At 40.9% G+C, this 27,349-nt stretch overlaps 1 long non-coding RNA gene across 2 annotated transcripts in view; it reads left to right on the forward strand.

Annotated features, from left to right (window-relative positions):
- LOC147205991 (uncharacterized) overlaps window positions 1–27,349 on the forward strand; it is a 114,610-nt gene that overhangs the window by 21,134 nt on the left and 66,127 nt on the right. For both annotated transcript variants that reach the window (XR_015100696.1, XR_015100697.1), the window contains exon 2: window positions 21,836–22,037. This is a non-coding gene — a long non-coding RNA (uncharacterized LOC147205991). The remainder of the gene's footprint in view (window positions 1–21,835; window positions 22,038–27,349) is intronic.

Raw genomic sequence — 27,349 nt, forward strand, 5'->3', positions numbered from 1 at the left:
TGCCCCTAAGATTTAGAACTGAATAGGCCTTTTGTATTCATGAAGAAACATCTTCAACAACCAAGAAGAATCCACTTTCCTCAATATATTAAGTCAATATGAACTCAGCGATATTGACTCTGGATCACTTGGAGTGCACGTTTATACAATGTCCAAGTCATCCGATATCGACGTTAAATTGGAATTGGTCACTTACACCTGCAGGACAAAGCCAGCGTTTGGGTTTCTCTCAAGAAATTCTCCTAGTCTGACCCACTCTTCTAGGAAAGCATTATCCTGGAATCAAATATTTTCCTCATCCCCATTGTCTCCCATTTTTATCCTGCTGAACTTGGGTGCAACCAATCTGTCCACAGTAGTTGTCCGATCCTGGCAGTAATGTTCCTCATTGTTACCAGAGGAAAAAGCATGAAGTGATAACCCAAGGTCTGACATTCTAATACAGCCTTTTATTTCATAGCTTTCTCATTTTCCTTCCGTTTTTTCCAGCGTGAAGTTACTGTGCTTCTTCGAACAATGTATCAAACATTAACCAGATGTCCTGGCATGTGAGTCATCTGCATGTATGCGACTGTGCGTGCCTGTATGTGAATGCCACCTGTCAAGGGAAGCAAGTATATAGTTTAATGTACTCTCATTGTAGCTGCATGTCCTTTGCACTGTTAAATGTCAAATCATACAGGTTAAATGGGCCACAGTTTGCCAGGTAATGGAATTAAAGAATGCAGTGATTTGTTAGCAATGACCGGTGTAAAAGGGCTTCTTATTAACCCCAATATCATAACGAAGAACCAGTCATCCTTGATGAAAAGACAAGAAGAAAACTGGTCACCGTTGCTGCCAAGAAGCTGACGGCAACACTGAAGGAGCCGCAGCAATTTCTGGCACGCATAGGCTATGAGCTGTTTGGAAACATGTAGTAGTTATATCACAACCATCTTGCATCTTCTCGTACTGTATGTCTGGGCTACGGGGTAGGGAGGCAATACAGAAGCTTTATTTTAAATGTAAAAAAAAACAAAAAAAAACACCCAAGCTCGGCCATCGTTCCAAAAGTTATGAAGCTTGGTGTAAATACATAACTGCTTATTCCCTAAAGAACATTATCCATGCCTACAGTGAAGCGCCGTGGCAGCGGCAACTTGCTTTGGTGCTGCTGTAGTTGTTGTTATTGCTTTTTTTTTCAGTTGAAACTGGCATCTTAGTCAAAGAGGGAATTATAAGCACAAAAAAAACACTTCTGCTAGAAAGCAACGAAAACTGAACTTGTTTGGGGTTAATAAGAAAGTTTGAATGTGATTGGTTAATTCTGAACCCAACCACCTCATTACTGACTGTAAATGAGTGTGTGCAAACTTGTCCAACCAAATGATCTCAGTTATTTTTGTTTCCTCTCTCACAAGGTTTTTCTTTCAAACGGACAGGACGTGTTATAGGTCAGATCAATGGGGGGATAGATTTGAAATGATTTATCTTGCTTTATTCTTTAGTTAATATCAGGAAAATTTGTTGGAACATGAGTGAACCTTTATATCTACTGTACTTTTAGACACATTCATGTTAGACAACCAAAGAAGGGTAAGAAAAAAATAAAAAAGGTTTCTGTTCATACTAATGAACAGAAACCCTTAATAAACCATAAACCCTTAATTTCCCCAAAAAAGAAAGATGAAAAGTAATAGGCTCTGATTATAAACGTACCTCAATTTCGAAATCAGGCACTACACTAGCCGTACTTTCTTTTCCCACAAAGGGCAAGCTTTCCTCACACTTTTTTTTAATAATGGTGTCGAAAGGATTTGTGCAAGATTCAGGAACAAAAGCTGCCATTTTGTAAAGTTCTACTCTAAGACCATTTTTCAAATGCCTGCGTTTCATCGAAAAGAACTTTAAAAATTGTATCTGTTAAATAAAAACAGAATATAACATGTTTCCCCACCCCCCTTTGTTTACACACAAGATCAGGCGATAAAGTGCAAGATTTGAAATGCCAAGTTTCCTTTGTAAACATTGAAAGCTGAATGTGCTCCAAAATGCACAACTTGTACATTTGGGAGTATGTCACATTCACTCATGAATGACAGAAAATGAAACTGTCCCTCAGATTGATGCTTCTTCAGCGAAGTGTATTTTTCCTGTGACAAGCAAAGACACATGACTCCCATGGCTGTAATTCCAACCCTCAATGTGACCGGAGTAAGGAAAATAGATCGTTTTTGAATAAGACTTAACAGGACAATCAGTTGACGAATGTCTGAGTGGTACAAGCGGAGTATGCAAATGACATTGTCTTTTCTGTTTCTAGAGCTCAATATAATTCAGGATGGTTTTAAAATGTGATGTAATATGACAAATATGCAGAATAGTCAGAGAATAGGCAGAACCAAATGTGGCACGACTTAAGTGCTGTTCCCATTGAGACAATTCAGTTCAATCAGAAACATAGCTCTCTTATCAGAAGACCTACTGCAACAGATACACTCATATTGTTAATTTGTTTGAATCAAAATCATATGCCACCTAAACATTACTTGTGGAGCCTTGAGCGTGCAGTAAACTACCCCACAAGAGCTGCTGGGAAATCACGGGAGCATTAGTTGTAGCAGCTGGGGCTGTTGGGCTGACTCAACAGCTGTCTGGTTTGTCTACTTTTTTTTTGTCCTAAAGTGGAACTCCAGGAGTCATCCATGGTGTCCTCCAGCACATACCTTGCATGCATGGGGGGGTCAAAACAAAAGCACACCTTTGCTACCTTGCAGCCATTGAATCTTCATTACTAGGAATCTTGTATTTCTTTACCCTTCTGAAGTTGTTGCCTTTCATATTTTCTGTCTTGTTTATGTAGTAATCTCTCTCCCTTTGCAGTGGCATCGAGAGCCTCTTGGATACCCAATTCCAGATGTTCAAGCCACTCTGAAGGGGAGAGGCGTACCATTGTATAATTACAAATGTACACAATTAGGATCCGGTTTTAAGACTGGCTCTAATCTTGGCTGAATACCTCCCTGGGCTGTCCAAAGAAAGAGCCTCATGGTATCGGGAGTTTGGGTTAACTGAGAACGTGGTCAACTGGATGGGATCTTCAAATGGAAACGTTTAGAAAGAAAAACAAAACAAAACAAAACAAAACCGTCTGTTCTTTAAAAGGATACGTTGCTGTTATGGAACTTGACATTCTATGGCTTCTGCTGCACTCTTTTCCTCATCCGGAATGTTATTTATGCATCTATGGGGGTCTGTGTTTGCAGTATGGGAACATACATTCACACGATGCAAACATGAATCCCGCGTGGAGGCACATGGCAAACTCACCACCATTACTGAAGTTTTATGTTTTGTAAAGTGAGTTTTTGCTGTACGGTTTGTTTTATAGTGCATCCGCCCTTGGACGCTCCAAAATCTCATATGAAATATTTGTGTGCCACGCATCAACAAGTCAGTGCCTACTCGTGTTGAAAATAGTTTGTTTCCTTTCATCCTCCTTCTTTTTATGTCACACTTCGCCCGACACCAAAGACAAAATGGAAGCCACAAAGCCTCTCTCTCTCTCTGTAATTTTCCATGTCTCCCTACGCACAGAGCATAAGCAGATGGAGATGCAGCTCTCTGCCCTGATGTGTGCGTGTAATTCTGTTTGAATGCATTTCCAAATGTCTGAAATCTACAAATATGACCTGGCATTTTATATGGAGCTTTTGGCTTCTTCCACAATCCCCGGCTGCCTTTAACTTTTGCACTTGCTCATTTTAGTCTGTTTTAATCAAGCTGTCGGTTGTTTTCCACCGTGGTGCTGTTTATTTGGTCAACATAGTCATTTAGAATGGGTGTGGACCAAAACAAAAGTTGTGAGACCAAGCTGTGATATATTGTCGAGGGCACTGATGCCTAGGTTGTCCACATAATTATTAGAATGAATTATAAAGGTCATGTTGCATTTAAGTTGTCTTCAATTCAATTCAATCAAAATTGTGCTGGTTAGTTCACTCACTAGTCCGTACACTGTACACCTTATTGTTTACCTAATTATCGTCAATACGAGAATAGATGACATGCATGAACGGGCAGTTACTCCCGTATACAGTTCCGTGAAATAGTATATGCCCCCTTCCTGATTTTTGTGTTCTTTGCGTATTTTTCTCATCCAAAGGTTTCAGTTCATCAAAGCAATTTTAATATCACTGCATTTTGTATTTGCATGGGTCATCTCTCTGTGATATTAAAATTGCTTTGATGAACTGAAATCTTTGTGTGTGATCAATATGCAAAGAGCATCGAAATCAGGAAGGAGACAAATACTTTTTCACGGCACTGTACATGACAACTGATCACAGCATCCGTTTGTATCCCGATATAAACGGCGACGTACGGATAATGTCGTGATGCTAATAGATACTAATAGATGTCATTTCCGCTTCTTTGCGGCGTTTTATATTCATGTCACTCACCACAGTAATAAAGCAGTCAGGTTCCTCCTCACTCCAAAAGTGTGGCTCTGTGCTGTAGTTTCGCCATGTTGGTTTACCTCTGCTTTTGTACTTCTGGTGAGTTGCGCACCAGGCACACTGACTTTTATACACACTTATGTGTTTCTAAATACGCACTGTGTTATTTTCGCAGTCGAGACAAAAAAATGACGTGACGATGTCACGGGGAAATCAATATATTCAATTCAGGTAATCCAGGAGTTTTATGAGCATATTTGGGATTTGGCGCATGTTTACATTGCCTTGCGAAAGCAGAATATTGCCAATATTTGGCTTTTAGATGGTTATTGGCTGCAGCTAAACATAATCACTGTCACCCTCCTCTTCCCCTCACATACACTCACTCACCAAATGCCCCTCTCTTGTCCCAACTAACTAGCGGCTGTAGAGAGAGGGAACAAGAGGCCCCACCACTGGGCCAGCTGTTCCAGACTCTCTCGCCACCCTGGGCCCCACATTCCCTCATTCAAGGGAGCTTTGTAGTTCTGACATCTTGGAACAGTTGAGCAGCTCAGGTTCTAATGCTGCAGTAATAGTAAGGAGGGAGGGAGAGACAGAGGGAGGGTGTGAGTATGTGCGAGTGGGGAAAAAAAGGCTTTATGTGTGCTTGCTTGTTGTGCTCAATCTCTCTGCTTCCCCCTCCCTTGATCCACACAAACCCATCATCTTGAATCTCTTTACTGTATGTTAACAGGGCCTATGCTGGCGTGTTACACTTCACCTACACTATCCCATGATACAGTTGTATCTTGCCTATAGGGCTACACGGCTTCAAAGATTATACTTTTCATCCCTAGATTCTCAGTTTTTGGCACTGGAAATAGTACAGTTGCTCTTCATTAATTCGAGTAGTCGACTTTCGTGAAGTGATTTCTCCAAAGGACACAAATTGACTCCGTGTCCCTATTTGGCGTGTCAATGTGCAGCTTTATCACACAAAAACTGTACTTTCCCATCCTATACTCCTGGGCCTTTGTTGATGTTTTTCTCACTGTCCACAAGCTACTTTTGACCCTGGCAAAATCAATCTAACGCACTGAATACAACTAAATCGTTCTCAAATGAGAGTCTGAAGTTCCAAAAAAAGCCATTCAAACCACGGCTATTGCATGATGTCACGCGAGACCTTCGCTTTCGAGACCGTCGGTCAATTTACTTACATTGTTCAGCTCAGTGAGCATGTTTAAAAGTTTAAAGCCTGTCCCACGGCTCTCATTCAACGTCTTTCATGAAAATATGCCACACGGTCAGTGCCAAGGCTGCTCAACACAATATGGTCACTTAGTCAACAATAGACCATTTGCTGTTCTACGTCATCAAAGGCTGCATGTGCATTATTGACTTAAAACAATGAGAAATGTATCTGTGTGGCTGTGAAGATTTTTTTTTTCCTTTTTAGCATGGAGTTGTTACACTTTTTATATAGTTTCAATCAATATCAACATGCCTAGCTGTTTTGTGTACGCGTGTATGAATTGGAGTTATACCAAAAAAAAAAAAAATCATCATCATCATCGCAATTCCAAGAGGAAACAGGCCATTTCAGAAACACCGGCAGAGCCTGTGATTGCAAGCTATTAAACGCGCAGACTGGATCAAGGACAGAAACAGGAATTCCCGCTTTTGCTGTACTCATTTCATGTTTGATAAATTATTGTTGCCTTTTGGTTTAAGTTAACCTCTATGTCTTGTAATGTTGAGTAAGTGGTCAGGAATTGTGGAATAATGGCAAGGTGTTTGCTCCTAGTGCTAGCTAGTAACTAGTAGCTAACTCATTCAGCTTTGAGCATTGGTCCGCACTAGCTCCATGTAACTCTTAATTGATGGGAATGTTGCTTCTGCTAACATGGCCGCCACATAAATGTGTGACAACAGCTGCAACAACTTGGAAGTTGGTGTATCAATCTCTGTCTGTTGATTGCACCGCAGTACCAGTAAATAACAGTGGCCAGTTCTAGAACCAATAGATTTTGACAACTCTGATATAAAGGGGCGTTTTGAGTATTTGACTATTTTTACGTCTGTTAAATCCAGAGTCTCACCTAGTGCTGCAGTTGAACTGATGATGCCATGATTCACTTTGTATGTCTCACTTTCAACTCAATAACATGTCATTCAGGGAAGGCAATATATGAAGGTTTGGCTTAGGTTATATGCTCTACTCCTCTTTCTCTAGTGTGAGAGCTACTACGTGTGCTTGCCAATAACAGGGCTCGTCAAGATTCAGAAATTTTGCATTATAGCACATAATCTGTGCTTGATGGAATGGAACCCTCTGGTCAATGACATGCAGACCTCAGATTCCTCTGAGTGCAACTGTCAATGGTCTCAGTGATAGAAGTTATTTTGCAGATAATGCATTTTTTTTCTCTCATTCCTCTGTCGTCCCGATACATGACACACATACAATGAATGTCTTTTTTGTGGGGAGTTTAGAAGTGCGTCTATATGAAGTCAGTCAACTACAAAAAGATGTTAGGAACTGAGATATTGTGTTTCTTGTAGTACCCACTGGTGACCTTAAGATGGAACTGCTGCATACATTTTTATTGGAATTCAAAAGGGAGTTATCAACTTATGATGTGGTACTGAATTGCCATTTAGTGTTGTTGTCCAGCACTAACTGAAGTGTGTGTATTCAGTGATTAGGGTTGCCCTAATGATGGATAAGTGTCATGGCTAGTTTATTATGGAGTGCACTGATAAAACCATCGACTGAATTAGACAAGCATGACGGCACAGCTTCATGACCTGGATACTATATATCACATGCATCGAGTTCTTAACACACATACTAGACCTAGTCATTAGGTGATGTGCAATGTCTCAAAACAAATACTTTATTAGAACATCTGATCAGCAATATCAGCTGTATCAATTGGTCTTCTTCAAACTCTGAACGAGATTTCATTTAATGAGATTGTCTTAAGTATATGATTAACGTCACACATGATTTAGATCAGAGATCATTTCTTACAATTATAAGATTCTTTCTAAATTAATAATTTGTATACTTAATACCATGCAGCAGCAAGATATTGGATACATCAATTTTAAAAATAACAATTGAGATCACAGATGTGAGGAAGATGTCTGAACTTCTTCGTTTTTATTGGTAACTCAAGATGCAATTTCTGCAATTCAGTTCCAGATATATTTTGGGCTTGGGAGCTAATAATGAGCTCGTATCAACACCATGGTGTATATACCACAGAAAAAAAATGCCACCCGAGTCAGGCCCTCTCATCATGTAAAATAATGTGTTCCTGTTCTTTGCAATGAAAGGATGCATTTGTGAAGCAATTATTTATATGGACAAGTCAACCAGGAATTTGGTGCAGGCAATGTGTGCTGGGTTAGTGGTCAGCATAAGCCCTAACCTGTACCCAAGTGAGGCAATTAACAGTTAAATGTATTCTGAGCCACAAACTCTGTCAAGGTGTCACCCTGGCGTTTTCTTTATTAATGACATCGTAAGTGTTGAAAAAAAATGGCATTCCTGATTTTGAAATATTTACTATTCACTGTCTCAAGTTCTCAACTCAGATGTGTTACGAGAATGATAAATTTGCTGTTGTAATGTCAAAAAAAACCGGATCATTTACTCATTGCTTCCTAACTTCATTAAGCAGGCACTTTTAAGGTTTTTTTCTCTGACTGTCCCTTTTGTTCGTATAATAGTGGAAGCCATTTGTCAATGGCTGACTCGAATGAGACTGATTATCCCCACACAAAACAGCAGGTGTTGAAGCACAAAGCAGGATGTCATAAACACTGGGACAATTTAACTGTCCAACAGAATAGATTTTCTTTTTTTTTTCTGACTGAATTGACTGAGCCTGACACCAAAAACAATCCATTCATACAATGTACACGATTTTGATTTATGTTTTAATATTGCACAAAGTGTTGTTTTTAAATTCATGTCAATTTTTAAAGTCATGTTTTTAAATTCTGCCATATGGCACACAAGCAACGTGTAGGGCCTTTGAGTTGTTTTAATGGATATATTTTTTCTAGATGATATAATCACGTTGCATAATAAATACTCGTGATGAACAGTGTATACAATTGAACAATCTCTTGTGTTTATGTAGTTAATGGTTCAATAAAGGGATATGGATAATGATGACTGTGGTAATGAATGCATCAAATCTTGGTTTGGAATCCATTTAGAATATTGAATCTGGGGGTTTTAAGGTGTGGATGCTTTCTACTGCCTACAGGTGTGACACCATCTGGGGTTTTAATGTTAACCGTCTTCTCTGAATGATCGCCACGAACATCATGTTCTCTTCTACTCTTCACAAGTCTCAGTTTTTCTTTAATCAGCATAATATTTGAATTATAATTTTTGTCTTTTTGTGATTATACAAGCAGCCCTAACGGGTAAATGAGGAAGAGCAGTGTGTGCTTCTGGGCATGCAATCTCATATGTGATATACATACATACAGTATGTTCCTATAAGAACCTAGCAGGAAATCATTTTAAAAACTCTAGGAACATGACGTAACTGTCTATCGTCCAGTTGGGTGGAAACCCCCAATGTCCAAATGTGGCCAATTTCATATGTATTTATAATTTGATGCTATCCATGAGTCCCAAAATGGCTATCAAAAATCCTATTTGATCAAAATGCTAAATGGTAAATATGGTGCTTTATCTACACTACAGTATATGGTGCCCAAAGCGTTTTACAAAGCCTTCGCTATTGGACAACGTTTCGATTGAACAGCCCCTTCAAACTCCAAAAGTTTTTCTGTTTAGTTTAAAATGGGTTGCTTTTTCCAGGATCCCGCACTAGATGATGGACAAAGGTATAAGGTATCCCACCTATTGGTGTAAATCATAAACCTTTGTTGCCACAGACCAGCTGCATCCTATAGCTAACCTAGCTAGCTTGTTGGGGAGAACTTAGCCAACACGAATACGAACGCTAACATTCTTGCTGTGCGGGACGGAGAGGATGAGAAGCTGGCAGCAAACAAATGACAGAGGCGGTGACACACTGGCAAGTTGGGCTTAATTGAACGTACTGCTGCTGAACAATTTATTTCATGCTCATTAGCTGGCTAACTATTCCCATAAATGCGCACCAACTCCACACTCATGCGCACTTCCAACATACCTACGTCATACAAATTGAGATCTCACAATATTCACCAATATTGCATATTACTTTGTGTGTGATTTATATAAAACTTCATCATGTGATTCTTTAAACAACAACTTCACCACCAGTTTTTTTTTTGTAAGTAGTCATGCTTCTGACTGTATACTAGTAAAGAGTAGAATATTTTGTATAGTCTTTAACACGGCCTTATGCCAAATAAATGTACATGTAATCGTGACTGAAATGCCATGTACAAGTTGGAACGTCCTAGGTAAGAGTCAACACAAGATCTGTTGACAAGCCACAAACAGTACAATGGAACTATAGTGGTGCTATGACGACTGCATGCACTTCCTGTTCTTGGTATTCATATTTGGGAGGATTTCTAGGAATGTGTAGCAACTGTTTTTTGTTGTGTGTAGTCAGATACATGAGGCAACACATTTGATCAACTTTCTTATATACCTTTCTAATGTAGTGCTGGTTTAAAAGTCAACTATATATTTATACTTAGATGGTTTTATTAAAGAAACAATGAATATCATGTTATTGAAAATAAGTTTTCTTATCTTTTTGTCAATTTTGGAGGAACGTCCAATAATTAATAATGTTATTGTTTGTTTTTGGGGGTGGGGGGGTGCCCTTCTGGCTGGTAACACCATGAGATACCTCTGTTGCTATGGAAGCTCTCTTCTGAAAAGCATTCTTCTTTGTAGAACAGCTTCCTTTGAAACAGTCACACCACAAGCTATAATGGGGTGTGCACCACATTATCCCAAGCATTTCTTTTTGAGAAATATTCATATATTCGTATATTTTAGTTCCTCTCAAAAAGGTTTCTCTTATTTCCTATTGCATTGTGCAGGTCTAAGGTCACATGATGGAGAAGGTTTTGACATGATGTGACATTAAATTATATTTTTGTATTGCAAACACCTGGCATTTGAATGTGTGTTGACATGCATATGTCTGTATGTGTGTGTGTGTGTGTGTGTGTGTATAGATAGATAGATAGATAGATAGATATGGATCCATCCATCCATTCTCTACTGCTCATCATGGGCCGGGTCGCAGGGGCCAGAGCTTTAGCAGGGAAGCCCAAACCTCCCTCTCCCCAGCTCTTCCCGGGTGATCCCGTGGCAATCCCAGGCAGGCTGGGAGACATAGTCTTGCCAGTGTGTCCTGGGTCATCCTGCCGGTGGGAAATGTCCAGAACACCTCAACCCAAGCTGTGTGTGGAGGCGAGTCCGTCTATGTCCAGTCGGAACTTCTCTGCCTCACACACCTTTAGGCTGCTGCCCAGCTCACTTCACACCCAACCCCATTGGCCCCTCCCTTAGCAGTGAGCCCATGGGAAGGGGGACCCACATTGTCTCTTAGTCCCAGTCACCAGGCACTTGCCAGCGAGCCCCACCTCCAGGCCTGGCTCCAGAGGGGTGGCCCGGTGACCCATGTCCGGGCAAAGGAAATTAGAATCCAATAGTTTTTCCTATTCATAAGGGTTCTATGAGCCACGCTCACCGAGGATCTGTTTGCCATGGGTCCCAGACAACTTAGCTCCTTGGATCATTGGGACACACAAACCCCTCCACCACACTAAGGTGACAGCTCACGAAGGGGTGTGTGTGTGTGTGTGTGTGTGTGTGTGTGTGTGTGTGTGTGTGTGTGTGTGTGTGTGTGTGTGTGTGTGTGTGTGTGTGTGTGTGTGTGTGTGTGTGTGTGTGTGTGTGTTTACATCTGAGGTAAAATTTGCTGCAGTGAAAAGCCCCCTGTTGTGAAAAATTTCTTACTGCAAACATGATTTCGTTGTAGAGAAGTTTCACTATACATATATATATATATATATATATATATATATATATATATATATACACACACACACACACACAGAGTAATCCCTTGTTTTTCATGGCTAATGGAGACCAGAAACTTCCCGCGAAAGGTGAGGTAGGATTTGCTCCCCCTGAGGAATTTTTGTGTTTGTGTACGTGGGTACCAGCATGTTTAAAAATATGTCGGTATATGTTTGTCATTTTGTTTACCATGGTGATATTCAAATCAAGAAATGATATGACTGTGATATACTTGTTTGTTGTGTGGGCAAGATATAGCTAAGGCAACAATATAAGGTCATAGACAGGATAAATTATAGTTGCTTGAAATCATATTAAATGCACTACCTTTTCATATTTTTTGATCCTTCGAGGTTTTAGATTCATACAACAAAATGAACTGTGGGAAAATCTTCTATAGTGGTGTGTGGTCACCATGTGACAGTTGTCATCTTTCTCATGTATCAGTCTGCTCTTCTGATGATTTAGCCAGAATGGAACATGGGTCCTCAGAGAGTTCCACAACTCAAAAGTCGATTTTGGAAGCCATCTGGCATGCCAGGCTGGGACAGTGCAAATGACTTCAATAATGTCAGTGCGCTGTGGCCTCCAACATTTGACTTGTGCCTACAAGGTCATGACCCTCAAGTCAGTTCCTTCCAGGCGGCCTATTTGACAGCAGGGTTAAGTTTATTTGATACCCGTGCATGTGCTACTTGGAAGTGCTAAATTTCTGGAATTATCCCGCTTGACTTTGATCCTAAGGTTTCAGTTATGTCCCCACTCCGTCCATTGTGGCCTTTAGTCCATCTGGACAAACTTATACACAACTAGACGATGACCACCCAACACACACACACACACATACACACACACACACAGTTTCTCACTCGCACATCCACATCCTTCATCAACCATCGACTTCACTTTCAATCGAAAGTTATTTCCTTCTCATTATCTCCTCAGCAACTTTTAAGTGACCAAGATAACATTTTTGACCAGCATGTAAATTTGTGATTACTAATTCACATCTATTGCTTTTTAAATATACACGATGATGTTTGGCTAACTTTAGTCAACCACATTCTTCAAGGACAGTTAGGCATCATTGTATGTTTAGTAACTGTAACATAATGATCTTCGAAAAAAAATTGGCTTTTTTTTAGGACTTTTGTGGTCACTCACAAAATAACTCTCCCCTGAGAGCTGCCCTGGAATTTGCTGAATCTTTGAACCCTGTGCACAGCCGGCTGGTTTCACAGGCCTGAGGAATCTTTCAGTGGCCCCTGGTGCCAGGAGAAAGGCATTAGGTGTCGGGCCAGAGCCTCACTTGTCCGTGCTCAAGCCAGCCCTAATGCAAAAAAAGTATATTTTACTCAGCTACAAATATGTAACTGTCTGCCGTTACATACTATAATTTTAAAGGATATTTGTGCGATAAGAGTTGAATAATATATGAGTAATTTATTCCATGTTTGTTGAAAGAGTTTTTTTTGTCCCATTATATCAGGATGTGCTGTGATAATTAGTACCTTGAAAAATTATCCATATTTGCCACCCTACAACCACAAAAATCAGTGTTTTTTTATTTTTATTTTTGTGCGACTTGATATGATCGATCAAAACAAAAGCACATGATTGTGAAGTGGAACATATATGATGAACAGTTTTCAAAATTTTAGGTAAATGAAATCTAATCTGGAAAATGTGGTGTGCATTTGTATTCAAGGACTCTACCCTCCAACCCTTACTTTGTAGAGCCAGCTTTCTCGACAATTATTAATTAAACAAATGGGGTGTTTCCTTACCAGCTTTGCACATCTCAACATTTCCATTCTTCTTTGTAAAAAAGTTGAAGCTCAGCCAGATTGGATGGAGAGCATCTGTAAACAGGTGCTCAGGACTTGAAAATCCATTTTCAAGTCTTGCCACAGATCCTCAATGGGATTGAGGTCTGGACTTTGACTGGGCCATTTCTAACACATTGTAACTCAACATTGTAGCCATGTTTTTTGTCAGGGTTCGTTCAAAGTCACAAATGGTCGCAAAGGCGTTTGGCAACAATGTCAATGGTGATTTTCTTGGTGCCAAGAAATTTTGAACATGTTGAAAATTTGATGCCGACAAAAACAGTTTTCACCATTAAAACCGTTTGGGAATGTCTGGTGAACGACTTTGCAACTGCTTGCAGCTGTTTGCAACATTGAACGAACCCTGCCAAAACAACATTCACCGCTCAGTGAGACACAGGCGTAAGATCAGGACAATCATTAGAAACACCATTGAGTTATGACAAGTTATACACATTTGTGTGTGCAGCAAGGAAACACCCAACACTCTTTGTGACACTGGAGTGGATGAAAGTATTGTCATATGAATATAAATCTGGTGTATGTACTTCAATAAACAGCTTTTCAGATATATGATTATCTGTATCTCTTTACCACCAACTGTATGTCCATTCTCATGTCTCAGTCTTGCGAGGTTACTTACAAGTTGTTGTCAGATTAATGTTGTATTAAATAAATCAAGGTGAGCTATTCCTCTACAATGGATAAGACTTGTTTTTCTCTTCACTCGTGTCATAAAAAGTTTGAGGCAGTGCTTTTGTAGTGGTCTTGAGGGAATGAAAATGTGGCCACCGTCCCAAAAGTCCTGGCCAGCAGCCTTATCTAAAATCTCTACATGGTTGTTCTTGTGCAGGGGTGGCATTCATGAAAGTCCTGCAGTGTGCTTCCTGGTCGTATGAGTCGTGTCATGGGGCAGGTATGATATGAAAGTGTTAACTGTATTTTCTTTCTTGTGTGGCACATGGACGTCACTACATTGTTATATCCTTGAATGGAAGTTAACTGAAGGATGATATTCTTTTGTCATGAAAACATGGTTGCAGGATTTCACTCATAACAATCTGTTTGGTCCCCAGCTATCATGGAAGCATTTCCTTATGTATGCTTTATCTAATATGGAGTTGTTGTTTCCCATTTGTAATATTGCAGTCGAGCGATGGGCACCAGAGGTTGAAGGCATCACTCTGCAACACAGGCTTTGAATGTCAAGCCTGTCTGACTTGGTCAGGAGTTCAGCCATTCCGCATTCTTGACCAAAGTATAAAGCAGACCTAATCCCCTTTACCAGGTAGCTAGAGTTGGCAGTGGAGCCAGAAATTCCTACGGCATACCGATTTGGGGAAGTTGCTAGGGTTTGGATGGACAATTCGGACAACAATAGAGCACTCTCATTCAAAGAAAAATAGGGTTTAAGTTGTGTGAGAAAGTCCTGCCACCACAGAGATAGGTACTATGTGGAATGTGACATATTTAGAGTGCTTTTGATTGGCAAACATTGGCCGCATTTGGGGGAAAAAAATACAGTGGGTTGGGATAATATAGGGCATCCACAAGTATGGTCTCGAGCTGTGAAAGTGGGAGACAAAGACAGAAATGAAAACAGGGAAAGGAGGTGGTTATGGGCATTGGGGATGTTTGTTTTTGATCTCATGACAGCCAGTCTGCAATGCGTGTCCAGCAAGGGAGGACTATGGTAACACTGGGCTCTGCAGAAGCTTACCTGGCCATCAAACTGAGGCACTGATCTGCCAGCCTTGCTTCCAATAGCACAATGTCAGGGATCAGGATCAGCTCGGCAAGAGTGATTTGAGCGACACAGAAGGCAGTGTCGAGCTCCTTTATCTGGCGTCATAATGCTGCCAAAGTCACAGGCCTCCTCAGAGGTGGAGCAGTATTACTGACCTGTCCTGCTGCTCCTCTCAGGCCCAATGGATTAGCAGTGAAAAGGCCCCAAGAGAAAAACTGTGGGTGAAATACACTGGTCTGTCTTTGTCTGGTCTGTCTGCTGGGCCGGGGCGCACTGACTTTAGCCCTCTGTCAACCAGGCCCGGTGAAACCTCTCAACAAAAGCTATTCATCTCTTGTACTGTATATGCCAAATGGTGGGCATTCCTCTTCATGAATTGTTTTGTAAGCTGCATCTGTCCGTCTGTCTCTCAGCAATTACAAGTCTGTTAGGAGAAGAATGGTTTCTGTGCAGCTGGGGTTTTCTGCATTTGCCCAGTAGATCTGATTAACCTCCTGTCTGCTCGTTAATGACCAATGGCCCGACATGTATTATTATTATTTTTTGTCTGAGATTTAGTCACCGAGACATATGTCATATATGCCTTGTAAGCTTTTCTTGTCTTGAGTACAGTAGCGATATCTACTTGGATTTTGTTTTTGCTATTGCATTAGACATTCTGGATCATACAGTGGAACCTATGAATCAGAACCCCCACCCCCCCCCCACCCCCAAGTTGAACAATTTTCAAATCAAGAAACAAAAACGCAAAGGAAATATACTGGCTTTTTGAGTGTCTGTTATACTTTTCAAAGAGCAACCAGGATCTGAATCCATATACAAACATGTTGGAACTTTGTATCAGTTCCACACCCTGCTTAACTGTAAGGGTCTGTCTGACTCGGGTGAAGGAGATTTACCCCAGTTTCATTTCAATTCTCTGTCATTGTGTCACTGTTTTTCAGTCCTCTCCAAAACGTGCAACAAAGTGTGGGTCTGATGTCTAACCTTGTGTGTTCTCATTAAAAAGAAAAAAAAAAAAAAAGCTGCCCAGAGGTCAATTGCCCATTCCCAACCAGCTCACCATTTCAGTGGCTGGAAATCCCCCTGTGCACAAAGAGGCCAGATATGATACAACAACACTGCAGGCATGGGAGGGAGCTTGGGACCATATTGATAGGGTAAGCACTTTTATCTGGTAAAGTCCTAAAGGCAGTGTTACGAATTGTTTATTGTATGGGGCTGCAACTGTGGCAAGTATGTATTACTGGTTTTGAATTGAGTTTAGTATGGTGATCTTATTGGCAATCATTGGTTGTCTTTTGTCCTTACAAGTAATTTCAATTCGGGGTATTACTGTAAATGCCCCACGGGGATAAATAACGTTTTCTGAATCTGAATCTGAATGATTGAGTGTAGTTGGAAGCAACCTTTGATGCGTATATGTACATATGTCACAGATTCCATTTTTTAAATGCATTCAACGTAAGTATGCTGGGGAGCCTCTCGGGGTGAACACAATCTGTTCTGTAGTGATTTTAAAATATCTATTTTTTTTGTAAAGTGACACCTTCAGTGGTCTAAGGTCAGGGTTTGAGTTTGGGCTCCAGCTTACCTATGTGCAATGTGGCTGTTATCCCTAAAGTATTTGTGTGTGTGTGTGTGTGTGTGTGTGTGTGTGTGTGTGTGTGTGTGTGTGTGTGTGTGTGTGTGTGTGTGTGTGTGTAAAAACATGCATTACGTATATAGATGAATCTAAAGTCGTTGATAATAATGCTGAAAACCTATATTTTCACTTCTAAGCTAATTATATAAGACATACAGTAATTGATTTTTCTAAGAGTCAACCTTATAACCAACCGAACCGCAAACCGTGAGCAGAATCCAGAGATATAGCCGAACCATTGATTTTGTGAACCGTTCCCGAGGGGACAATGTGTGACTGCGCCTGTTTAACTTTCAACGAGCTTCTTTGGTCTTCGGTCTTCGAGCCCTAAGTTGGAAGTTGCTGTTAGGGAGGGGCCAGCCAGGCAGCCTCCTCAGCCAGGGTGCTCTGCACCTCACACCTGAGACTTGTCAGCTCTTCACTCACCTGTTGCCTATCTGCGCGTTTGGACTGGTACAAATTGACTCACAGACCATTCCTCAGTGCAAGTTCGTGCCGTCACCACACCAGTGGACTCTGTTGCCATCTCCTGCAGCTTCTTGTTCCTTGTGTGGACATTTCCTTGTGGACTCCTCGTGCTTCTCCCTGAGTGACTTTGTGAAGACTCTTCAATAAACTACGCCAAGTGTTGGCTTCAACGATACCTGCCTGTTGTCGTGCTATTGGGGTCACATCCAAACCCTAACAGTTGCATCAGAAATTGACCCGGCATAGATCAAAGAGGGAGTTTTACTTATCATTAACTGTATTCTATTCATCATGCTCATCTAAATATATATATTTATAGATGTATTATTGTGTTTTATTTTCATTTTTATTATTTACCTTTTGTATTATTTACCTGAGGTGACTCAGCTGAGCTGTAGAGTGGCAACCTAGCATCCTCTTATGACCAGGCTCCACTGGTCCAGATGCACACAAAGCTAACTCTCCATATTTGTGACGTCCCTTCTTAGGCCACATCACGTAAAGGCATACGTACAACAATACGGCTGGTTTTGTTCTGACTCGTCTCATCCCAACATATGGTTATTCGATTTCATCAAACACTTTATTTTTTTACATTCCCTTTTATTATGTTTTTTTTTTATAAAATACATGTAAAAATATATATAACATAGTACAAAAAGTGTGCTATTTTTGAGGGCCTGGAAAAGATTACTTTATTTTAATTCATTTCAACCGGGAAAATCGATTTTATATATGAGTAAATTGAGTTATGAGATTGGTCATGGAACGAATTAAACGTAAATTATATATGATACACACACTATTTTCCCAGCAACTGCTCCAGTGCTTTGATGTGGTTGTTGATACTTAGAGGGAATGAAACAAAGTTATAGTATCCTGATGGAAATGCATCTTCCAATGAGTTCCCAGAGTCTCAATGGATGTCAGAGTGAGTGAGTGGGACCTTTTGGTAATGAGCAGAGATGTGCAGTGGATTCCTGGCGGTCCTCTAGGGATCAGAAAGGTGCATTCCCAGTTAGACACTGCGCCATACATAGAAAGAGAAACCAGAGAGTCCACAAAGAGATGATGCAGCCACAGAGAGGATGTGTTTCCCCCTAGTATCATCATGCAGGTCTCACTAGGTCGACATGGTTTGACTACACTTCAGAGAAAGAGTGGGAAAGAAGTGCCGCCTATGAACATCTCGTTGCCACATAATACTGTATTTTCACAGCCATGATGAATGTGCTTCTCACGCACTGCTTCCACTCACGTTCGATCATTATGTACTTCTTACTACAGCTCAGACTCACACCCCAAATCTGCGTTTACCATTTAGGCAGCGACTCCCAAATCAACTTGAATGTGAATGAGCTTTTGCCCAAAAACACATCGTAGTCCAAAAAAAGGAAATGTCCAATCTGGTCATAATGCTAAAGGGTGAATGAAATGCACTTACTTATCGAGTGCTGTATTTACTCCATACGTTGTCCAAGACTCGTGTTTACTTTTTTGAAAACATATCAGTGTACACTGATGCTCTAACACAGCTGCATCAATTTATGCAAAGGTTTTCCTTTATATTTTAAAATAACTTCCTATAATCTCAAGGGTCCATCGCAGTACACTGGCCAATGGCAGAACCTCGGGTGTTCTTTTGGACCCATTTTAAATCCATTCACTTGCGCGACACTAACCTGGGTACAGTATTTTCATATTTTATCTCCCTTGCTAGGATGGTGTGAGAGACCAACAGCGAGTAAAGAAACGCTTGGCACTGCCTGCTTGGGTTTTATTGACTGACTGCTTCACAGTTCAATTTAATGCTCATTTGAACGCAGTGCGCTTTCATACCCCACATCCACTCCCCCCGTACTGTAGCAACCTTCTCAAATTCTGTGGTTTCCTATGGTGTAAGGGGCCATGACGGTAACAAGAGAGAGGACATTGGAGGCCATGGGAGAGGGAAGGGAAGACATGACACTGTCAGCTATTCACTGGTTAGCGTAGTTTTGGCGTGGCCTGTTCTGACTCGAATCTGAATTTTCTGATTCAGCTTTCGTTTTTAACGGCCATTTCACTTCTCTATTCGAGTCACCACGGATTCAGGCACACCCCTACTTCTTACTATTACTTTCCGTTTCCTTACAATTAGCACAAGAGTTATAGTAATTTACAGTAATGTGTTTTACGTGGCTCCATTTTAAAAGCATGTGTCTTTCTTGTTGTTTTTGCGTTTCATGATGAGGCACTATTTAACTAATTAGGTCAGAGTCAACTAATCCCAAACTGGGCCCATCGGCTGTGCCTATAAAGCAGAAGTCTGCTATCCCGTGGTCTTAACAGACACTTTTTCTATTTCATGTTGTATTCAAAATCAGATTGATTTAAATTTTAAATCAGGAAAAACAATTATATCTGTCAATATTAGTGAGCTGCACAACAGTTAATAAAAGGTTTACTGACAATGTCTAATATTCTAGAGAAAGTCAACTGCAGGTTTCACTAATATTGATTTAGATGCCATTCTCAAGCCTTATCTAATGTGATTATATAACCTGACATTATTGTACAACGCTTTTTTGTTTTATTGCATGTCGATGCTTTGGTTTAATATTACGACATTACCTACTGTTCCTTAAACTAACCTTTAAATATTTTAAATTGATCTCCCAAATCAAAATGAGGTATGCACGTGTCACAAAAGAATATATAAATGCAGCTGTAGAAACACAATGGCATTCAAGTGTTGTAAATACAAATTGAAAAGTTGCTAGAATGATGTAGAGCACATGTTCCCACTCATTCTTCTCTCTCATCCGGCTAATTATTCAGAGGGTCCTCTGTCCCCCCTTTTTAGCCACTGTGAAACATATGCAAGAAAGAAGTATAGTGTGTGTGTGTGTTTTGTTTTTTTTGTTCTTTTTAGGGGGTGGGGAGTGGGGGGGGCATGTTATGTAAGAGTAGATTACCAACAGGAGCTCCGTTCTCTCAATGATGTCCTCTGCAGAGGTGCATCTGCATTAGGACTTCAGACAACTATTTGAAAATTCAAAGCGAGATGATGTCAAGTGTTGTCCCGTTGGGCCCAGTGGACAATCACTTTATTGTTTGCTGTAATTATGTTAGGCACTAAAAATAACTGCCTTTTGGGAAGGGTTGGGTGGCCAAATAAAAGAAAGGAAATGTTGACATTGGACTTTTGATGAAATAAAGGTCAAAAACACAAACACATCTGAGGGGATGTATGACATGGGGGGTATTAGTGAGCCGAGTATTGTTTTAGATTCTCACTGGCCAGCATGTACATCAGGAGTTCAGACAATACAAACACAACACAAACATCCATCCAAGCTCTGTACTACTTGCCCTGAGTTGTGGGATATTTGGGGGCTATTCTAGCTGGCTTTAGAGAAGTAGAGTACACCCTGAACTAGTAGCCAGTCAATCACACGTACAGTCTGTAAATGTTAACTCATTCACTCCCAAAGACATATTTATGTCTTTTCACGCTCCACGCGTTCAACCCCGGATACTTTTTTTTTCTCAACTTTTTCAAGACTTAGGGTAAAAAAAAGGGGTTCTAGAATTGGTACTGAATGAGTTGTTAATGAATTAATAAGAAAGACTTTACATTTGGTTTCCCTGAAGTGACTCTTTACTTCACTGGTTGTATTTAGCAATCATTTTCCCTTTAATGTCTCTGGAAAGACCTGTCGCTGTGTGCGGGTCATACAGGGGTGGGCCCGCTCCGCCCACCAAGATGCCTCTGACCCCCTGCACAGATCTTTTTATATTTATTTCATTGTATCGTAGTCACTATTTTTGTCTTAAGAAATAAGAAAATGGACTACTTTCCACAGGTACTTTTGTTTTTTACGCCGAATACGCACGTGTGTTTACGTCATCATCGAGCAGATTTTTTCATTTGATCATGTGCGGCACTCATTGAAAATACAGATCCGAATGGTCACGTTCTCTAAAGTATCAAATAACCAATTAATATTACATTTTTGTCTGCATGTGCAAGATATTCACTTCCATGTCTCTTGGAAGAGGAAAAAAATGAATGATGTCACTTGAACCGTATTTTCAAATCCATGACTTGGCTTGGCCCATTGAAACATTGAAGCTACTGTGCACACAAGTGTTTATTTGATGTGATATTATTAATAATAACTTTCTTCTTTTTCATCCTCATTTTTCATAGAGAAATGCTCAGTAGTTTCAATTCAAAACAAAAGTAACAAATTCCTGGAGACATCACCTCAAAGAAGCAGATGCATATTTTAAGTAGTACAAAATATGTCACGTCTGGGTCTTTGAGTTCTGAAGTATTAGCTACAGACCACATCATCAGGCGCATGCCTTTATGCAAACATGTAGTATACCTCGAAACAGAATAGGTGCACGTTGCCCTTTCAGACCTCAGAGGCCTCTGTACATGCACACCCACGTGTTCCTGCCACCGCTCCTGTGCAGACTGCCCTGACTGAGCCAGCTGGTGACAACAGCACTTCCTCCTCTCTCCGCTGTTGTGCGCTGAACATCTGCGGAAATTGGTAGAGGCCAAAGCATTATATGACCTACCCAAGTGCATACCCAAGAATTTCCGAGAAATACTTTAGCAAATAAATGTTGACAGGGAGCAGATGGAGAGAATAGGGGCATGAAATCAATGGTATCAACATTTTCCCCCTTCTTTTTCAGACCACGTTGCTGGGGAATTGTGATGAAACAAATCTCTCAGTTTGGCGGAAAACTGAAGAATCAATTCGACTAATTTCTGTCATATCCGGCTGTAAACAGTCAACAACCACAAACTGATATCGCCCCGCTCAGCTGTCAGCACCAGTACGAGTGTGAGGGAGAGGTACACATTTCACAGCGGCCAAGTGCTGTATTGAAACAAGTAAGTCTGCCTTTCCGAGTTTTGATTGACCATTGCCACATGCTAATAATGTTACAATGACACTGACATCACAGCTGAATTAATACGTCTCCTACACTGTCCATCAAAATTTGCATTATTATTTTTAACACCTGATGAAGGCAAACCTAAGAAAGCAAGGTGCATTGTTTTGATTGCTGCTTTATCCATGCAGAGTTCACCTTGGCGACAGTTTGCATGCTACTGGCTGACAAAGTTTAATTTATAGTACAGCTCTTGTGGGCTAGTGAATGAACGGTTGTTATATTCACTTGCCACCTGCTATTGATGTTTTTTTTTTGCATCCATGTATCAGTATCCCTGCTGGATTTAGAGCAGTATTACATGAGCTGTCATGCTGCAAGGGAATAAATACCAAGTGCCTGTGTATGACGTAGGAGAAGCAGGCATTGACCCCAAAAACATCCTGTGAGGTCTGATCATTTAAGACAGGGGTGGGCAAACTTTTTGGCTCGGGGGCCGCATTGACTTTTAAAATTTGACAGAAGGGCCGGGTCAGTTTGAGCTATGGTACATTAAAAAAAAAAAAACTGTGCAAACTTTAGCCTGTGCATTGCTGCAGATGGGTTGTGATCAGACCAGTAGAAGAAGAGCGATAGAGAGGTCCTAGGTGGTCGATAAGATCTCCCCCCCACCCCCCCGTGTTCTGCAACTTCAAGTCAATGCGCCACCTGGCGGTGAAATGCCTGTCATTGCAAGTCCAAATGAAATGAATGCAACCATTCACATCAAACCTTAATTGTGGACCAACCTTTGGCGGGCCGGATTAAAAAGACCAACGGGCCAGATCCAGCCCGCGGGCCGTAGTTTGCTCACCTCTGATTTAAGAGCTTCAAAAGCTGCATTAGTAAGAAGCAGGACAGTGCCAATTATGACTCTGAACGTGACCATGAATTGTAATCATTACAAATTGTCTAATTAGGAATAAATTCCTAATGAAAATGATGGTCCGTTCACCCACTCATTGGAGGGAAGTAGAGAAGGAGCTGAGGAGATCAAGGCTGTCCTGCAACAAGTTAGAGTCAACAGCGGCATGTTGCTGGATGGTATCCTTGGGAAAGTTTGCAGCTTCTGCTTCGCTCTCTGGATTTTAACTGGGGACAAATACCACACAGTGCTGAGAGGAAGCCCAGTGGAGTGTGCAGGTCCACAAGCAGACGAGAATGTAATTCTCCAAATGGAAAATCTATGTGGATAATTTTATATTTAAGAAACATTTGACACCTCTTACAAGTGTAAAAATAATGCTGGGATATTGCGCAATGTGATTCCTTCTTTGATGAAATGTTATTTCTTGCAACTCTGGCCAAAAGGCTCATAAACATTCATTATACCTTTTCTACAAATAACAGGGGTGTAATGAGGAAAATAAATCACATAAAAAGAAAAAAACCCCGTCTTTTCCGCACTATAAGGCACTTCAGAGGACAAGGCACACCTTCATTGAATGGCTTATTTGAAAACTGTTTTCACATATTGGGCACATAAGGTGCATACAATAATGGCTGCGATTGCGTTATGCATCCACGAGATAGAGCTAAACTAAAAGGAATACAATACAATACGGCTTTATTTATACAGCGCTTTCACTATGGCTGCAGCTGTAACAAAGCACTTTAGAGAACAGTGAAAATACTCCATCTAAGAAATCAGAATATTGATCATATATAAGGCGCATCGGATTATAAGGCACACTGTCATCTTTTCATAACATTGAATGCTTTTAGGTCTGCCTTAGAGTGCGTAAAATATGGTATTTGAAAAAAATCTGCTGAAATGCGAGTATGCTGGGGTCGGCTGTACAGTTGTGACTTTTCATGTGTGGTTCAGGCTTACATCTGCAAATCTGAGGTCCCCTGCTAATATGTTCAGCCACAGCTTATTTCTTTGTACTTAAAGACAGATTTTTAGATAGAAATGCACAGAAAGAGAGAAGAGAGAGACCACCACCCACCAAGCCACCCACAAACTTATCCAGACGCTTAAAGCAGGATTTGCTTTTTTTTCTTCTCAAACCACTTCCCTGTCTTCCCTTTGCTCCCTGTGACGATACTATGCTGGAATTCACTCCTGGTTGGTCCATGCCGCTCTGAGACAGAGAGAGAGAGATGAGAATGACTGGATCGCTCAGATGTCTCTGTTTAGCAGCCACTAAACTTCACAATTGCTTTTGTGTCCCCCTTTAACACTTTCAATCTATGTTTTGTATTGCTTTCATGATAAACTATTCTTTTCCCATTTTGGTCAGTGTCGTTAACTCAAGGCTGCTGTGGACTAGGTTGTGTACCGAGGTCCAAGATCTGGTCTGACATGTCAGAAAAGTTACAGTATACTTTGTGCATCTTTAGTTGCTGCAATCAAACAATGTGCTGCTGATAATCAGGCATTGTCGGTGTGGATTCAGAAGCTCTGTGTGAGAGACATGGGGGGATGCTGCCGGCTCTTGTGGAGGCCTGCAAAGGGACTTGCTCCCACCTCCTCCCCAAAGCCCAGTGGCTCTAGATTGATGGGGGAGGTGTTGCCTCCGCTCAGTCATCCATCACACATTTATTTGTGTTTTAGAAGATAGGAGAAATGGAAGCAAAGACAGAATAAAGAAAAAAGCGACTTCCAAAACTATCTGAGTTGGGGGCTGTGGTGTGGTGGGTTAAAGAGTTGAGCATGGTTGGGGGTCTAGCCTGCCCAACTCTCCTCTCCTGCCCCCCCTCCATGCAAGCAAATTCTGGAAAAGAAGTTTTACCCTTGTGACCCCCGACCATTCTCCAGCACTGGCGCTGATAACAAAGGCAGATAAAGCCAAATGGGGGCAGATTTAGTGAAGATTAGCCAGCAGGTTTGGGATTTCCTCTGAGGTTTCTGTCAAGTATGAGTGTGCATGTGTATGTGCGTGCTGGGTAAACACCAATAGCACATTATAGGAGAGGATGACCAGTGAATGGTTGGTGGTCTCTATCTTCCTTTTCGACAGTGCTTGGGATATGTGTGACAGGACAGTGAGGCCGAATAACTGTGCATTGCTGACAGAGAAAACAATACCTGTGGTGTTGTAGTGCATGGCAGCTCTGCGGCAAAAGGGGATGACTCAACTCAACCCATAAACAATGATGGGATTGCAACCTTTTGCACAAGCTGTACTAATCAACGAGCAAATTCAGGTAAATCGGCAATGCACAGCCAAAGTTGCTGGGAGGCCGTGTAACAAAAAGAAACCGACAGTACACTGTACGTCAAAACTTTTGAATCGATTTTCCATTTATAGTTTACACTCTGATTAACAACGTGAGACATGAGATTGGCGTTGCGCTCAGATGGAGTGTGACATAGGACACCTTTGAACTTCAGTCGTCATTGCACGGAACCGAAGGCAGTTCAGGTGTGTGTGTGTGTGTGTGTGTGTGTGTGTGTGTGTGTGTGTGTGTGTGTGTGTGTGCCAACTCGCACAGTGATGAGCAAGGTGACTGACAGGAGAGAGAACGAATCAGCGCGACGGCCTGCTGAGGATGTACAGTATGTAAACAAACAAGCATGTAGATGACCATTTATCGAATCTGTAGAAAAACTATTGTGTCCGTTTTATTCCTTGAACGATAAGTCGAAATAGTAATTATCATGAGAGTACCTGGTGATACTAAAGCACAGGCTGTTTTGTCTTGTAACTTTTTCACACAAGTTGTTTTTGGAGACTGCCATCTTCAGCTTGTCCAGCTATTGTGACAGACAGACAGCTAGTGCAGGCGTTCGAAGAATGTTGCCATGTGACTTTACCACCTACACCATAAAATAAACATACAGACTGTTATTAAATATCGGGGTGTTTTTTTTCCCCCTATTTGGATATTTGTAGCAGTGCGGCATTGTGTCCAAATAAAAAGGCATTTTTGTGTGAAAATTTTGCTTTTGTTTAATGTGCAAACTGGAAAACTGAACCAATCTAAAGAAAGAACTGGTTTGCGTTATTGGTATTGTCAAGCTTGAACGTGGCTTCTGTGTCTAATGCCAAGCAAATACAAATGGAATGATAAATATACAAACATTGGAAATGATTACCTGATGCAATTGCATGCTGAGCCCTAATTTCATCTTCATAAAAGGTAGTTTTTTGTTTTGTTTTGTTTTGTTTTGTTAGTCATTGATGTTTACTGACTAGACCAGAACGCATTTATCTTTCTGTCTTTGTTCAAAGCAAAATGAGGAAAATCCCAACAGTTTTTTTTTTTGTATAATATCATGAAGATGTGATGTGGAAAAAAATGTGTGCAGTAGACAGGAGGAGATGCTTCGCTTGTACTTGAGGCTATGGGAGAGTGTATGTTTCTTCTGAGTTTTCCCAACTGCATACCTCATGGTGGAACCCCCAGAGATCCTATTTGAATCACAAATGTCTCGTTTCTCAATCGTTCAGAGGTTTTGGTCAGTTGAGGAATTTTGCGACCCATTAAAGCCTTGTGACAATGACTTTCACCCCTGGGACCACCGCAGGGGTCTGCCCCCCTTCTGACCTCTATCTTGCTGCCCAGTCCTACCTCCAACGGTTTTCCTCCAGAGTTCTGATTGGTTCAACTATGTACCCCACAAACCCTGTGAGGTCAACGTCTTTTTTCTCGCCGTCCCTCTTGTCCTATTTTTCCGGTTCAAGTCGGCGTTTATCAAAGACAACCCAGTTCTGTCCTGTGGCCAAATCATCTTGACACCCATTTAGCATGCTCATCAGACATAAGTTATGAATATTCAAGATGATGCTGGGGGTCACCAAGCAGAAGAAAAGAAGAGATGAGAGTGACATATCATAAGAGTGTCTTAAAGAGGTTGAAACAAAGCGAAAGAGAGAAGAATCCACAGGCACTTTAGTCACTATTGCTCTTAATTATTATCAGACTTGCAGGATCCTGACATCAGTTTTTCTTAAATGGCACAGTGGTAGAATGGTCTTCTCGCAACCTGAAGGTTGTGGGTTCAATCGTCATGTCTAAGTGTCCGTGGGCAAGACACTCAACTCAAGTTGCTTCTGATGATGCATCATCAGAAGATAAATGAGGAAACAGTGTTAAAAGTACAGTACTTTGAATACCTAAAGCAGAAAAGTGCGATAAAAGTGAACACCCATTTACCCATTTTAATATTTATCAATCTTGAAATCCTTTGCCGTGTATCTCAAACATCACACACTCACCCCGTGAGGAGCTTGATTTTTGCAACTTCTATTTGAACACAACCACTTCAATGGTACGGTATTTTGCGAAGACGGAAACAAGGGGAAAAGCAAGATCATTGGA

This window comes from Hippocampus guttulatus, chromosome 4 (assembly GCF_054856545.1).
Source record: "Hippocampus guttulatus isolate MCC_2025c chromosome 4, RoL_Hgut_1.0, whole genome shotgun sequence".
In the NCBI taxonomy this organism is placed as follows: domain Eukaryota; kingdom Metazoa; phylum Chordata; class Actinopteri; order Syngnathiformes; family Syngnathidae; genus Hippocampus; species Hippocampus guttulatus.